This window comes from Oncorhynchus mykiss, chromosome 4, assembly GCF_057628025.1.
Source record: "Oncorhynchus mykiss isolate SJ-2025 chromosome 4, ASM5762802v1, whole genome shotgun sequence".
Lineage (NCBI taxonomy): Eukaryota > Metazoa > Chordata > Actinopteri > Salmoniformes > Salmonidae > Oncorhynchus > Oncorhynchus mykiss.
The window spans coordinates 87,525,324-87,541,109 of NC_143025.1; positions in this window are offsets into that span (position 1 = coordinate 87,525,324).

Here is a 15,786-nt window from a genome sequence, read left to right on the forward strand (position 1 = left end):
GGATTTTATTTTCATTGGCCTGGGTGACCAGAAGTCAGATAGAAGCCTGGCCCAGTCTCAACATATAAAGTCAGTTAATCAGGCAGGAATCTATGAGTGTCAAAGCAACCAAAGTTGTTAACATATTGAGGCGGACTTGGCGGAGTCAGAACTTGTATTCCGTCCAGGGACAAGCTGCTAATTTGAATGCCTTCTTTTATCAAGAGAATACATTGAACACGCAGAGGGTAATCATCTTTGCTCCCTAATCTTTCTTTTCCTGCCCCCTTTTCAAGCAATTACAGTGACCCTTTTACGGCCGCCAGCAGATCAAGACGGGAAGGGGGAAAGCAGTAGCCCTGTTGCTCTTGGCTAAGACTTCCAGCCATCAGAGCTCAATATCTGTAATTGTGTTTATATTACGTAACCCTGTTTTGAGAGGCAGCTCCTCACCGCCTCTCACATCACACAGCGTCTCTCTGTTCTTAGAAGCCTGTTGCTTTGCCATGCTGGTAGAGTTGGGTTTGGGCACGGTGTCTCCTGACCACAGAAACTAGTGGAATTAAAGGCACGTGTTGCATCCAAAATGGCACCCTACGGAGCCATATGAAGCCCTACGGATCCCTATGGAGCCATATGAAGCCCTATGAAACCCTATGGAGCCCTGTGAAGCCCCATGGAGTCATACAGAGCCCTATGAAGCCTTATGGATCCCCAAGGAGACAGACATCCAGAGGGGAGACAGACTGACAGACAGACATCCCGAGAGAAGACCGACTGACAGACAGACATCCAGATGGGAGACAGACTGACAGACAGACATTCAGATGGGAGACAGACAGACAGACAGACAGACAGACAGACAGACAGACAGACAGACAGACAGACAGACAGACAGACAGACAGACAGACAGACAGACAGACAGACAGACAGACGGGAGACAGACAGAGGGGAGACAGACTGACAGACATCCAGAGGGGAGACAGACTGACAGACAGACATCCAGATGAGAGACAGACTGACAGACATCCAGAGGGGAGACAGACTGACAGACATCCAGAGGGGAGACAGACTGACAGACATCCAGATGGGAGACAGACTTACAGACAGACATCCAGACAGACAGACAGACAGACAGACAGACAGACAGACAGACAGACAGACAGACAGACAGACAGAGGGGAGACAGACAGACAGACAGAGGGGAGACAGACAGACAGACAGAGGGGAGACAGACAGACAGACAGACATCCAGAGGGGAGACAGACTGACAGACATACATCCAGAGAGGAGACAGACTGACAGACAGACATCCAGAGAGGAGACAGACTGACAGACATCCAGAGGGGAGACTGACTGACAGACAGACAGACAGACAGACAGACAGACAGACAGACAGACAGACAGACAGACATCCAGAGGGGAGACATACAGACAGACAGACATCCAGATGGGAGACAGACTGACAGACAGACAGACATCCAGATGTTAGACAGACTGACAGACAGACATCCAGATGGGAGACAGACTGACAGACAGACATCCAGAGAGGAGACAGACCGACAGACAGACATCCAGATGAGAGACAGACTGACAGACATCCAGATGGGAGTCAGCCAGACAGACAGACATCCAGAGGGGAGACAGCCAGACAGACATCCAGAGGGGAGACTGACAGACAGACAGACATCCAGATGGGAGACAGACTGACAGACAGACAGACAGACATCCAGATGTTAGACAGACTGACAGACAGACATCCAGATGGGAGACAGACTGACAGACAGACATCCAGAGAGGAGACAGACCGACAGACAGACATCCAGATGAGAGACAGACTGACAGACATCCAGATGGGAGTCAGCCAGCCAGACAGACATCCAGAGGGGAGACAGCCAGACAGACATCCAGATGGGAGACAGCCAGAAGGGAGACAGACAGAAGGGAGACAGACAGAAGGGAGACAGCCAGACAGACATCCAGATGGGAGACAGACTGAAGGGAGACAGACAGAAGGGAGACAGCCAGAAGGGAGACAGACTGAAGGGAGACAGACAGAAGGGAGACAGACAGAAGGGAGACAGACAGAAGGGAGACAGCCAGAAGGGAGTAGTCTAATGGGAGTCTTGCTCTGTGGGTTGCCCTTAGTAGCAAGGTTCTGGTGTTGTGACCATGTCTTGTACCTCTCTGTATGGGAAACAGTCCAATGCCATTCAAAATAATTAGATAGGAAGGATTTGTTGTTGGTTTGTTTTATTTGAGTGCCTGCTATTTCTCAAAGAGCATTTTCCATTGCTCTTTTTCAAAGCTAAAGCTCTGGGACGCGTTCAGCAGGGTGAAGCAATCAGATAGAAATATGTTATGTAGACATCGTCTCTATTCATGAGAGTTTTACATGCAACGTTTCCACAACATTTGCCTTCTTAATGTGGCCTGATCCCAGATCAGTTTGTGCTGTATTTCCAACTCCTGTGGTCATTGTCAAACAACAGCACAAACAGATCTGAGACCAGGCTATGCTGAACGTGGCCTGCTCTCAGAAACATATATCAGCTGGTCTGTCTGCCTAACTGCCTGGCTATGGGAATGTGTTTAATCTGAGTCAAGTGATCGGTGAAAGGTGAAGGCTGTGTTCAAACTGTTTCGATTTGAGACCCAACACAGATCACAATCTGACACAATACAAACTGCACCACGGCAGCGTCCCATCACGCCATCTCCTGTCGAACACAGTGGGTTCTCCAACCTCCGTGCCATAGGAAAGCAATGGCTGTGGGAAATAAAGTGTAAGCTGTCAGAGAGAGCAATTATAGACATGGCATTTCATTTGTTAGCTAAATTTGTCAACGTGAATGAGACATGGATTCCCCCCATTAAATATAAGGCTTTAGAAAAACATATTTACAGTAAAATAAGTTTCAATAACACCGGACAGGGTCTTTGCCACTTTAGAATATATTGAGGGCATCAAACATACAACAGTTTCGTAAGATATGTACAATAAATATCCCACAAAGTACAGGATGTTCGTTGTTTGTTTGTTGTCTAAATCAGTGTTCACAGATCTCCATAGTAACAGCTGACTGCGTGGTTCTATTCTGTTGTTTGTAAGAACAGGATGAGAAGCTGCTGATTTATTTCAGCCTAAATGGAACATTTAGGGGTTGTATTTGGAAGTGTGTCTTGAACAGCACGGCAGATCCTTTTGTTGTAGTCTATGGGAGGCAGGACACACAGCCATCTATGTAGGTGGCCCTTTACACCAAACAGATGCTGGCAGTTAAGAACCTGTCTCTTTCTTTCTACATCCAGAAGATGACTACCAACAACTTTCTCTGGGTAGAAGTTACCCTCATGTACATTCACAGATCTAGGATCAGTTTATCCTCCATGTATCCTAAACTTTATCATTCGGTGGTGAAACACCAAAGTGTCCAGGGGACAATGACAAAGGTCATCCAACTGCATTAACTCCCTCAACCACTAGGTGGTGGTATGTATCTACGGTGTTGTGGAAGCCACTATTAAAAATGTAGTTTACCAAGCTACCGATTACATCACAATGGAAGAAGTTAAGATACACTATAGCTAATTTTAAAATAAATGTACTTGACTTAACCAAAGTTACTTAGAAAAATTATAGCTTACATAACTAAAGTTAGTTTGGAAAAAGTAGTTCACTACATACAAACTACTTCCAGAAAAAAAGTATTATATGTAAATCAGAAATGTTATCGACGACAAATTGCAAGAACATGTCACTTTGAGGTCATATGTTAACAGAATGTGTCATTTAGCATATTAAAAACACAAACTATGTTTCAAGTCAGGTCTGATGCCTAAAACAAAAGGAAATGATTGCCTACACTATTATAAAAAATTGTTTAAAAAGGATTCTTTGACTGTCCCCATATGAAACATTTGTGTGTAGTTCCAGTAGTTAGCTACACCACTACATAGTAAAACAATAATTAACTACTGATAACACTATCTAGATTTGAATATAGTTCGAATAATAACAAGCTACTGAAAAATGTAGTTTAATTACAAGTTGATTACAACTACATATAGTTCGCAACTCCCCATAACTGTGAATCTACTCCCCAACACGGCATCTACTCCCCAACACTGTACATCTACTCCCCAACACTGCATCTACTCCCCAACACTGCATCTACTCCCCAACACTATGCATCTACTCCCCAACACTGCATCTACTCCCAACACTGTACATCTACTCCCCAACACTGCATCTACTCCCCAACACTATGCATCTACTCCCCAACACTGCATCTACTCCCCAACACTATGCATCTACTCCCCAACACTGTACATCTACTTCCCAACACTGCATCTACTCCCCAACACTATGCATCTACTCCCCAACACTATGCATCTACTCCCCAACACTGTGCATCTACTCCCCAACACTGTGAATCTACTCCCCAACACTGCATCTACTCCCCAACACTGCATCTACTCCCCAACACTGCATCTACTCCCCAACACTATGCATCTACTCCCCAACACTGTGAATCTACTCCCCAACACTGTGCATCTACTCCCCAACACTGTGCATCTACTCCCCAACACTATGCATCTACTCCCCAACACTGCATCTACTCCCCAACACTGCATCTACTCCCCAACACTGCATCTACTCCCCAACACTATGCATCTACTTCCCAACACTATGCATCTACTCCCCAACACTGCATCTACTCCCCAACACTGCATCTACTCCCCAACACTATGCATCTACTCCCCAACACTATGCATCTACTCCCCAACACTGTGCATCTACTCCCCAACACTATGAATCAACTCCCCATAACTGTGCATCTACTCCCCATAACTGTACATCTACTCCCCAACACTGTGCATCTACTCCCCAACACTATGAATCAACTCCCCATAACTGTGCATCTACTCCCCATAATTGTACATCTACTCCCCAACACTGTGCATCTACTCCCCAACACTGTGCATCTACTCCCCAACACTGCATCTACTCCCCAACACTGCATCTACTCCCCAACACTGTGCATCTACTCCCCAACACTGTGAATCTACTCTCCAACAATGTGAATCTACTCCCCAACACTGTGCATCTACTCCCCAACACTGTGCATCTACTCCCCAACACTGTGCATCTACTCCCCAACACTGTGCATCTACTCCCCAACACTGTGCATCTACTCCCCAACACTGTGAATCTACTCTCCAACACTGTGCATCTACTCCCCAACACTGTGCATCTACTCCCCAACACTGTGAATCTACTCCCCAACACTGTGAATCTACTCCCCAACACGGTGAATCTACTCCCCAACACTGCATCTACTCCCCAACACTGCATCTACTCCCCAACACTATGCATCTACTCCCCAACACTGCATCTACTTCCCAACACTGTGCATCTACTCCCCAGCACTGAGCATCTACTCCCCAACACTGTGAATCTACTACCCAACACGGTGAATCTACTCCCCAACAATGTGAATCTACTCCCCAACACTGTGAATCTACTCCCCAACACTGTGAATCTACTCCCCAACACGGTGAATCTACTCCCCAACACTGTGAATCTACTCCCCAACACGGTGAATCTACTCCCCAACACTGCATCTACTCCCCAACACTGCATCTACTCCCCAACACTATGCATCTACTCCCCAACACTGTGAATCTACTCCCCAACACTGTGAATCTACTCCCCAACACTGTGAATCTACTCCCCAACACTGTGAATCTACTCCCCAACACTGTACATCTACTCCCCAACACTGAATCTACTCCCCAACACTGAATCTACTCCCCAACACTGTGAATCTACTCCCCGACACTGTGAATCTACTCCCCAACACTGCATCTACTCCCAAACTCTGGCTTCTGTGACTGAGTGTTTACAGCAACACAGGACTCCAAGGTCCTCTCCTCTATAGAGTTATAGTCTATCTATAGGACTGCCAGGTCCTCTATAGAGTTATAGTCTAACTGTAGGACTGCCAGGTCCTCTCCTCTATAGAGATGTAGTCTAACTGTAGGGCTGCCAGGTCCTCTCCTCTATAGAGTTATAGTCTAACTGTAGGACTGCCAGGTCCTCTCCTCTATAGAGTTATAGTCTAACTATAGGACTCCCAGGTCCTCTATAGAGTTATAGTCTAACTGTAGGACTGACAGGTCCTCTATAGAGTTATAGTCTAACTGCAGGACTGCCAGGTCCTCTCCTCTATAGAGATGTAGTCTAGCTGTAGGACTGCCAGGTCCTCTATAGAGATATAGTCTAACTGTAGGACTGCCAGGTCCTCTATAGAGTTATAGTCTAACTGTAGGACTGCCAGGTCCTCTCCTCTATAGAGATATAGTCTAACTGTAGGGCTGCCAGGTCCTCTATAGAGTTATAGTCTAACTGTAGGACTGCCAGGTCCTCTCCTCTATAGAGATATAGTCTAACTGTAGGACTGCCAGGTCCTCTATAGAGTTATAGTCTAACTGTAGGACTGCCATGTCTTCTCCTCTATAGAGATATAGTCTAACTGTAGGACTGCCAGGTCCTCTCCTCTATAGAGATATAGTCTAACTGTAGGGCTGCCAGGTCCTCTCCTCTATAGAGATATAGTCTAACTGTAGGACTGCCAGGTCCACTATAGAGTTATAGTCTGACTGTAGGGCTGCCAGGTCCTCTCCTCTATAGAGATATAGTCTAACTGTAGGACTGCCAGGTCCACTATAGAGTTATAGTCTGACTGTAGGGCTGCCAGGTCCTCTCCTCTATAGAGATATTGTCTAACTGTAGGACTGCCAGGTCCTCTTTAGAGTTATACTCTAACTGTAGGACTACCAGGTCCTCTACAGAGATATGGTCTAACTGTAGGACTGCCAGGTCTTCTATATAGTTATATTCTAACTGTAGGACTGCCAGGTCCTCTATAGAGCTATAGCCTAACTGTAGGACTGCCAGGTCCTCTATAGAGCTATAGCCTAACTGTAGGACTGCCAGGTCCTCTATAGAGTTATAGTCTAACTGTAGGACTCCCAGGTCCACTATAGAGTTATAGTCTAACTGTAGGACTGCCAGGTCCTCTCCTCTATAGAGTTATAGTCTAACTGTAGGACTGCCAGGTCCTCTATATAGTTATAGTCTAACTGTAGGACTGCCAGGTCCTCTCCTCTATAGAGTTATAGTCTAACTGTAGGACTGCCAGGTCCTCTCCTCTATAGAGTTATAGTCTAACTGTAGGACTGCCAGGTCCTCTATAGAGTTATAGTCGAACTTTAGGACTCCCAGGTCCTCTATAGAGTTATACTGTAACTGTAGGACTGCCAGGTCCTCTCCTCTATAGAGATATAGTCTAACTGCAGGACTGCCAGGTCCTCTATTTTCATGTTCTGCCCCTGAACAAGGCAGTTAACCAACTGTTCCTCGGCCGTCATTGAAATTAAGAATTTGTTCTTAACTGACTATACTGATAGTGGTCTTTTAAAGAGACAATAGGCTCAGAGAAGAGAGAGATCATTCCCTCAGGTCACCACGTAGTCTGATTGGGAAAGGGGTACTAATGTTTGTTAGTATCGTTCCCCAACCAGGTCAAAGGTCAAGGAGCTGCCACTTCTTCAATTAACTTGACCGTAACATGAAAACATGACCCTGGGCCTTCCTCTCCAAATGAAAACTCTGGAACCTGACCTCAGTCACGCTGTAACAAACACACTGACCCTAAACTGTCCTGTTAACCTCTGACCTTTCACCTCGGTTGCCTTGCATCACTCAAGCCTCCTCTGATTTCAATGAGTTCTGTACTACCGAGTCTTTACCAAGACTAGGAGTTTTTCCTGAATATTTGAATTGACCAGGAAAAACTCCTGGCCCTAGGTACATTAAGCCTTGTGCATTATTCAGGACTCTGAGTAATAGATTCCAGAGCCTTATCTTCATCTATTATATTATATTCTAAATATATACTGGAAATAACATTATTCTTGTCACATGGGTTGAAGCTGAAGAGACGAAGCAGGTACGGGGAGTCAAATATTTAATATAGAACGGATATGGAACGAGACAGGAACAGGAACAGCAAACGAGTTACACAAATAAAGACAATCAGTGCAGCAGCAGGGAACAGAGCTGGGGAACTGACAAATATAGGGGAGGAAATTAACAGGTGATGAGTGAGTCCAGGTGAGTCCAATATCGATGATGCGCGTGACGAGGGAAGGCAGGTGTGCGTAAGCGCTATTAATTAACAGTGGTCTCACGTCCTGCCAATGAAATACACTAAACACACCATCACGGCACGTGCAATGGCCAGATGATGGAAATGCACGCTCGGCAATAACCATCTCTTTCTTTTAGAACAGGCTCGAACTCCATGTTTCCTCTCTCTCTCTCTCTCTCTCTCTCTCTCTCTCTCTCTCTCTCTCTCTCTCTCTCTCTCTCTCTCTACCTCCATCTCTCCCTCTCTCTCTCTACCTCTCTACCTCCATCTCTCCATCTCTCTCTCTCTCTCCCTCTCCATCTCTCGCTCTCTCTCCCTCTCCATCTCCCATTCTCTCCCTACCCCCTCTCTCTACCCCTCTCACTGTCTTTCTGTGCCCCTCTCTACCCCTCTCACTCTCTCTCTCTCTCTCTCTGTCTTGCTCTCACGGTCTCTGCCTCTCCCTCTCTCTCCCTCTCTTGCCATCTCTCCCTGCCACTCTCTCTCTCCATCTCTTGCTCTCTCTCTACCCACTCTCTCATCCCCTCTCGCAGTCTCTCTCTGCCCATGTCTCTCTCCCTCTCTCTCCCTCTCTCTCTCATACTCTCCATCTTGCTCTCTCTACCTCTCTGTCTCCCTCTCCATCTCTCTCTCCCTCGCACTCTCACCATCTCCATCTCGCTCTCTCTACCTATCTCTCTCCATCTCTCGCTCTTTCTCTCTCTGTCGCCCTCTCTCTACCCCTCTCGCTCTCTCTCTCTGCCTCTCTCTCTCTCTTCATCTCTCCCTGTCTCTCTTCATCTCTCTCTCTCTCTCTCTCTCTCTCTCTCTCTCTCTCTCTCGCTCTCTCTCCCTCTCCATCTCTCGCTCTCTCTCTGCCTCTCTCTATCTACCCCTCTCGCTCTCTCTCTCTCTCTCTCTCAGCCACTCTGTCTCTGTCTCTCTCTCTCTAATCAAGCCTACTACTGTTGACTAGCCTCTCATTTAGTTCGTTGTTGGTAATCAAGCCTACTACGGTTGAGTCGTCTGCAAACTTGTGAATTGAGTTGAAGTCGTGCATGGTCACTCAGTCATGAGGATCAGCGAAGTGGAGGTGTTGTTTTCTACCTTCACCACGTGGGGGCAGCCCCTCAGGAAGTCCCAGGACCCAATTGCACAGGGTGGGGTTGAGACTCAGGGCTTCCAGCTTGATGATGAGATTGGAGGGTACTATGGTGTTGAATGCTGAGCTGTCGTCAATGAACAGCATACTGTATTCTATTCTGTATATTAGTCTATGCTGCTCTGAGATTGCTCGTCCATATATTTATATACTCTTAATTCCATTATTTTACTTAGATTTGTGTGGGTATATGTTGTGAAATTGTTAGATATTACTTGTTAGTTATTGCTGCACTGTCGGAACTAGAAGCACAAGCATTTTGCTACATTCGCATTAACTTAATTCAACCAATAATGCAGAGAGTTTTGATCAAATGTTGGCCTCTTTGTTTTCCACTGCTTCCACAGCTACTGCTGCTCCTTGGAATGTGAGCATATCATCACTGAAACCCTGAGAGAACAGAGAGAACAGAGAGAACATTAGCTACTATACAATCACTGAAACCCTGAGAGAACAGAGAGAACATTAGCTACTATATAATCACTGAAACCCTGAGAGAACAGAGAGAACATTAGCTACTATACAATCACTGAAACCCTGAGAGAACAGAGAGAACATTAGCTACTATATAATCACTGAAACCCTGAGAGAACAGAGAGAACATTAGCTACTATACAATCACTGAAACCCTGAGAGAACAGAGAGAACATTAGCTACTATATAATCACTGAAACCCTGAGAGAACAGAGAGAACATTAGCTACTATATAATCACTGAAACCCTGAGAGAACAGAGAGAACATTAGCTACTATATAATCACTGAAACCCTGAGAGAACAGAGAGAACATTAGCTACTATATAATCACTCACTCAACTCACATCTGCTCGACATTTATACCTCTTTGTTATGTTTCTTTGCTGTTCCAATGCTGAGACAAAAAAAACAACAACTAAATAGCAAATCATGTATTCCTACCTGCCAATTTTACTGAGCTCCTGGTCTACATGATCCACTGCCTTGATAAAAATCATACATCGTCTATCAGAGTCTATTACTTTAGATAAGCCTGATGAATGAAAGAGTCTGGACTGGTTTTTAATTAACTTGAAAACTATGGATACCCCCCCACCACCACACCCACCACCCCACCCCAACCCCCTCCCTCTCTCAGAGCAGAGATTATCAAAACATATCTTTCAGGGAGAGATCTTCTTCATCTTCATCTTTCTTCTAAGACAGAAGTGTGTCTGCCTCACTTCTCTGAGATATAGGGGTCAAGAAGTGATCGCTCCTATTCCAATTAAGCGATGCATTCATAACGAATAGTGGATTTGAAGTTCCTAAACCACTTTGCTATTCCCGGGAGAATAATTACAGCTCTTATCTTAATTGCCATTTCTACATGACCTACTGCTGTGTTACCGCCATTCTAACTGTCTTATCTTAGCGTTTAACAGTCATGAGTCACAGGCAGCCAGCGGGTGTTGGACTCAGATTTATCACAGCGGTTTTCATTTCAAAGCAGACATCCTGTGACTGGGCCTGGGTAGTGTGACTGGGCCTGGGTAGTGTGACTGGGCCTGGGTAGTGTGACTGGGCCTGGGTAGTGTGACTGGGCCTGGGTAGTATGACTGGGCCTCGGTAGTGTGACTGGGCCTGGGTAGTGTGACTGGGCCTGGGTAGTGTGACTGGGCCTGGGTAGTGTGACTGGGCCTGGGTAGTATGACTGGGCCTGGGTAGTATGACTGGGCCTGGGTAGTGTGACTGGGCCTGGGTAGTGTGACTGGGCCTGGGTAGTGTGACTGGGCCTGGGTAGTGTGACTGGGCCTGGGTAGTGTGACTGGGCCTGGGTAGTATGACTGGGCCTGGATAGTGTGACTGGGCCTGGGTAGTGTGACTGGGCCTGGGTAGTATGACTGGGCCTGGGTAGTGTGACTGGGCCTGGGTAGTGTGACTGGGCCTGGGTAGTGTGACTGGGCCTGGGTAGTATGACTGGGCCTGGGTAGTATGACTGGGCCTGGGTAGTGTGACTGGGCCTGGGTAGTGTGACTGGGCCTGGGTAGTGTGACTGGGCCTGGGTAGTATGACTGGGCCTGGGTAGTGTGACTGGGCCTGTGTAGTGTGACTGGGCCTGGGTAGTATGACTGGGCCTGGGTAGTGTGACTGGGCCTGGGTAGTGTGACTGGGCCTGGGTAGTGTGACTGGGCCTGGGTAGTGTGACTGGGCCTGGGTAGTGTGACTGGGCCTGGATAGTATGACTGGGCCTGGGTAGTGTGACTGGGCCTGGGTAGTGTGACTGGGCCTGGGTAGTGTGACTGGGCCTGGGTAGTGTGACGATACCAGTGTGGAGGAGGTTCTCTTGCAATGGGAGGGGAGGGGAAGTGCCAGCCAATCTACACTCAGTACTGACTAGTGTGTTGGTGACAATATTGAGAAAACACATGACATAGAATCAGATCAGGGCTGGCCCTAGCTTTTTGGGGTCCCTAAATGAGATTTGGTTCGGGGACCACACGCCTCATGGGTAAAACATTTTGGTGAACTCTTGACGGCAAAGAGAACACAACGAAGTGTTAAAGTTAACGTCATGCAGAAAATGGAATGGTTTTAAAACTAATTTCATGCAATTCTTCTAATTGTGCCATTGGGCTGACAGAACATTTTGCAGTTTTAAAGCTAATTTCTTGCAATTCTACATATTTTACCATGACTTGTGCCATGTTCATATGATATCTGAGTGAGAGTGACTAACAAAATCAGTGGGGACCCCTGGAGGCCAGGGCCCCTGGGCACATGCCCTAAGTGCCTGGTCAATAGTCGACCATGATTACTACAAGGTTTAGAGAGCCGGCTGGACTAATTTACACATTCTGTAAACATTTGCTGACATGGGCTAATTGAGTAACTGTCAGTGACTGACATACAGTTGAAGTCGGGAGTATACATACACTTAGGTTGGAGTCATTAAAACTCATTTTTCAACCACTCCACAATTTTCTTGTCAACAAACTATCGTTTTGGGAAGTCGGTTAGGACATCTACATTGTGCATGACACAAGTTATTTTTCCAACAATTGTTTACAGACAGATTATTTCACTTATAATTCACAGGATCACAATTCCAGTAGGTCAAAAGTTTACATACACTAAGTTGAATGTGTCTTTAAACAGCTTGGAAAATTCCAGAAAATTATGTCATGGCTTTAGAAGCTTCTGATAGGCTAATTGACATAATTTGAGTCAATTGGAGGTGTAACTGTGTATGTATTTCAAGACCTACCTTCAAACTCAGTGCCTCTTTGCTTTACATCATGGGAAAATCAAAAGAAATCAGCAAAGACCTCAGAAAAAAATTGTAGACCTCCACAAGTCTGGTTCATCCTTGGGAGCAATTTCCAAACGCCTGAAGGTACCACGTTCATCTGTACAAACAATAGTACGCAAGTGTAAACACCATGGGACCACGCAGTCATCATACCGCACAGGAAGGAGACACGTTCTGTCTCCTAGAGATGAACGTACTTTGGTGCAAAAAGTGCAAATCAGTCCCAGAACAACAGCAAAGGACTTTGTGAAGATGCTGGAGGAAACAGGTACAAAAGTATCTATATCCACAGTAAAACGAGTCCCATATCGACATAACCTGAAAGGCCGCTCAGCAAGGTAGAAGCCACTGCTCCAAAACCGCCATAAAAAAGCCAAACTACGGTTTGCAACTGCACATGGGGACAAAGATCGTACTTTTTGGAGAAATGTCCTCTGCTCTGATGAAACAAAAATAGAACTGTTTGGCCATAATGACCATCTCTATGTATGGAGGAAAAAGAGGGAGGTTTGCAATCCGAAGAACACCATCCCAACCGTGAAGCATGGGGGTGGCAGCATCATATTGTGGGGGTGCTTTGGTGCAGGAGGGACTGGTGCACTTCACAAAATAGATGGCATGGATGGAAAATTATGTGGATATATTGAAGCAACATCTCAAGACATCAGTCAGGAAGTTAAAGCTTGGTTGCAAATGGGTCTTCCAAATGGACAATGACCCCAAGCATACTTCCAAAGTTGTGGCAAAATGGCTTCAGGACAACAAAGTCACGGTATTGGAGTGGCCATCATAAAGCCCTGACCTCAATCCCATAGACAATTTGTGGGCAGAACTGAAAAAGCATGTGGGAGCAAGGAGGCCTACAAACCTGACTCAGTTACACCAGCTACGTGAGGAGGAATGGGCCAAAATTCCCTCAACTAAGCTTGTGGAAGGCTACCCAAAACGTTTGACCCAAATTAAACATTTTACAGGCAATGCTACCAAATACTAATTGAGTCTATGTAAACTTCTGACCCACTGGGATTGTAATGAAAAAAAAAAAAGCTGAAATAAATCATTCTCTCTACTATTATTCTGACATATTCTGACTTAAAATAAAGTGAGGATCCTAACTGACCTAAAACAGGGAATTTTTCCTAGGATTAAATGTCAGGAATTGTGAAAAACAGAGTTTAAATATATTTGGCTAAAGTGTATGTAAACTTCCGACTTCAACTGTATAAAGCCTTCTTCAGTACTAGGACTTATGGTCCTTAGAGCAGGAAGTTAAATTAAACAAGTGAACACATTTAGATGCCTTTTTAAACCTTGAATACACTGCAAGTTTACATTTCTTGCAACAACAGGGTGATCAAATGTCAAATATTCAATGTTTGTATATCTCTGAGTTAAATCTTCTCTTTGATGATCTGGTCCTGGTATCTCTGACCGTATAGACTCATTCAGTGACCTGCACGAGAGCCTAAGGGCCTTAGCAAACAGAGTCAGGAAGTCAAATAAACAGTTCTTTGAGTTCAGTAAGTCACAGACATACAAGGGAGATTAGGACTGGGGACGCTAGAAGGGGTTGAGGTGAGAGCCTCTGAAAATTCCTCTTCACCGGCTTCCTCTTCACCGGCTTCCTCTTCACCGGCTTCCTCTTCACCGGCTTCCTCTTCACCGGCTTCCTCTTCACCGGCTTCCTTTTCACAGGCTTCCTCTTCACCGGCTTCCTCTTCACCGGCTTCCTCTTCACCGGCTTCCTCTTCACAGGCTTCCTCTTCACCGGCTTCCTCTTCACCGGCTTCCCCTTCACCGGCTTCCTCTTCACAGGCTTCCTCTTCACCGGCTTCCCCTTCACCGGCTTCCTCTTCACCGGCTTCCTCTTCACCGGCTTCCTCTTCACCGGCTTCCTCCTCACCAGCTTCCCTCTTCACCGGCTTCCCCTTCACCGGCTTCCTCTTCACTGGCTTCCTCTTCACCGGCTTCCTCTTCACCGGCTTCCTCTTCACCGGTTTCCTCTTCACCGGCTTCCTCTTCACCGGTTTCCTCTTCACCAGCTTCCTCTTCACCGGCTTCCTCGTCACCGGCTTCCTCTTCACCGGCTTCCTCTTCACCGGTTTCCTCTTCACTGGCTTCCTCTTCACCGGCTTCCTCTTCACCGGCTTCCTCTTCACCGGCTTCCCCTTCACCGGCTTCCTCTTCACCGGCTTCCTCTTCACCGGCTTCCCTCTTCACCGGCTTCCCCTTCACCGGCTTCCCCTTCACCGGCTTCCCCTTCACCGGCTTCCCTCTTCCCCGGCTTCCCCTTCACCGGCTTCCTCTTAACCGGCTTCCTCTTCACCGGCTTCCTCTTCCCCGGCTTCAGGGGCCCAGGGTTGTAAATGTTCTAAATAGAAAATGTATGAGAAGAGCGACAGCGTGCTACTTTTAACCAAGGTCCAGCCTCAAAGTTCCCCGTAGGTATAGATGTATTGTACTGGCCTGTACATATGCATATATGGAGTTAACAATGTCTATTGTAGAGCGAAATCTGACTGAAGGAACCTCAGGTGATTTTCTGGATGTTTGCTCAGGTGAAGTTTTTTACCCTTTCTCTCTGCTCACCTCTGACCTTCCTGATGATTTATCTCCCATCCAGACTGCAATCAATAAATGTAATTATATTGCTTTGATGTAGCTGTTGTTATTGTGAGATTTCGTTTTTGTATTCTTAGCCAAGACAGCTATTTGGACTTAAGATAGCATCAATGTACCAGAACCGTTATGGAACCTGCTGTACCCGGCCCAGGAACACAAGTGTAAAACACCAAAAGTAATTTTGAAAAGACTGGGCATGGGATCTGAAGCATATGAAATAATATTTTTTCTCTCTCGCTCTCTCTCTCTCTCTCTCTCTCTCGCGCTCTCTCTCTCTCTCTCTCTCCCTCTCTATCTCTCTCTCTCTCTCTCGCTCTCGCTCTCTTTTTCTATTTTCCCTGTATTGTGGTGTTAAACAAATTCAACTCACATGAAGACCGCAACACAAAAACGTGATTGCATAACGACACATTTCAATAATTTTCGTAGAATAATTGTCAGAGCATGGAGACGACAGGCCAAACTTCATGTCCAAGTTTCCTACATGTATTGTAGCTGGACAAAAGTACAAAATACAAAAGTTCACAGAAGTTCACACGATATATGGTTCACGAGTGT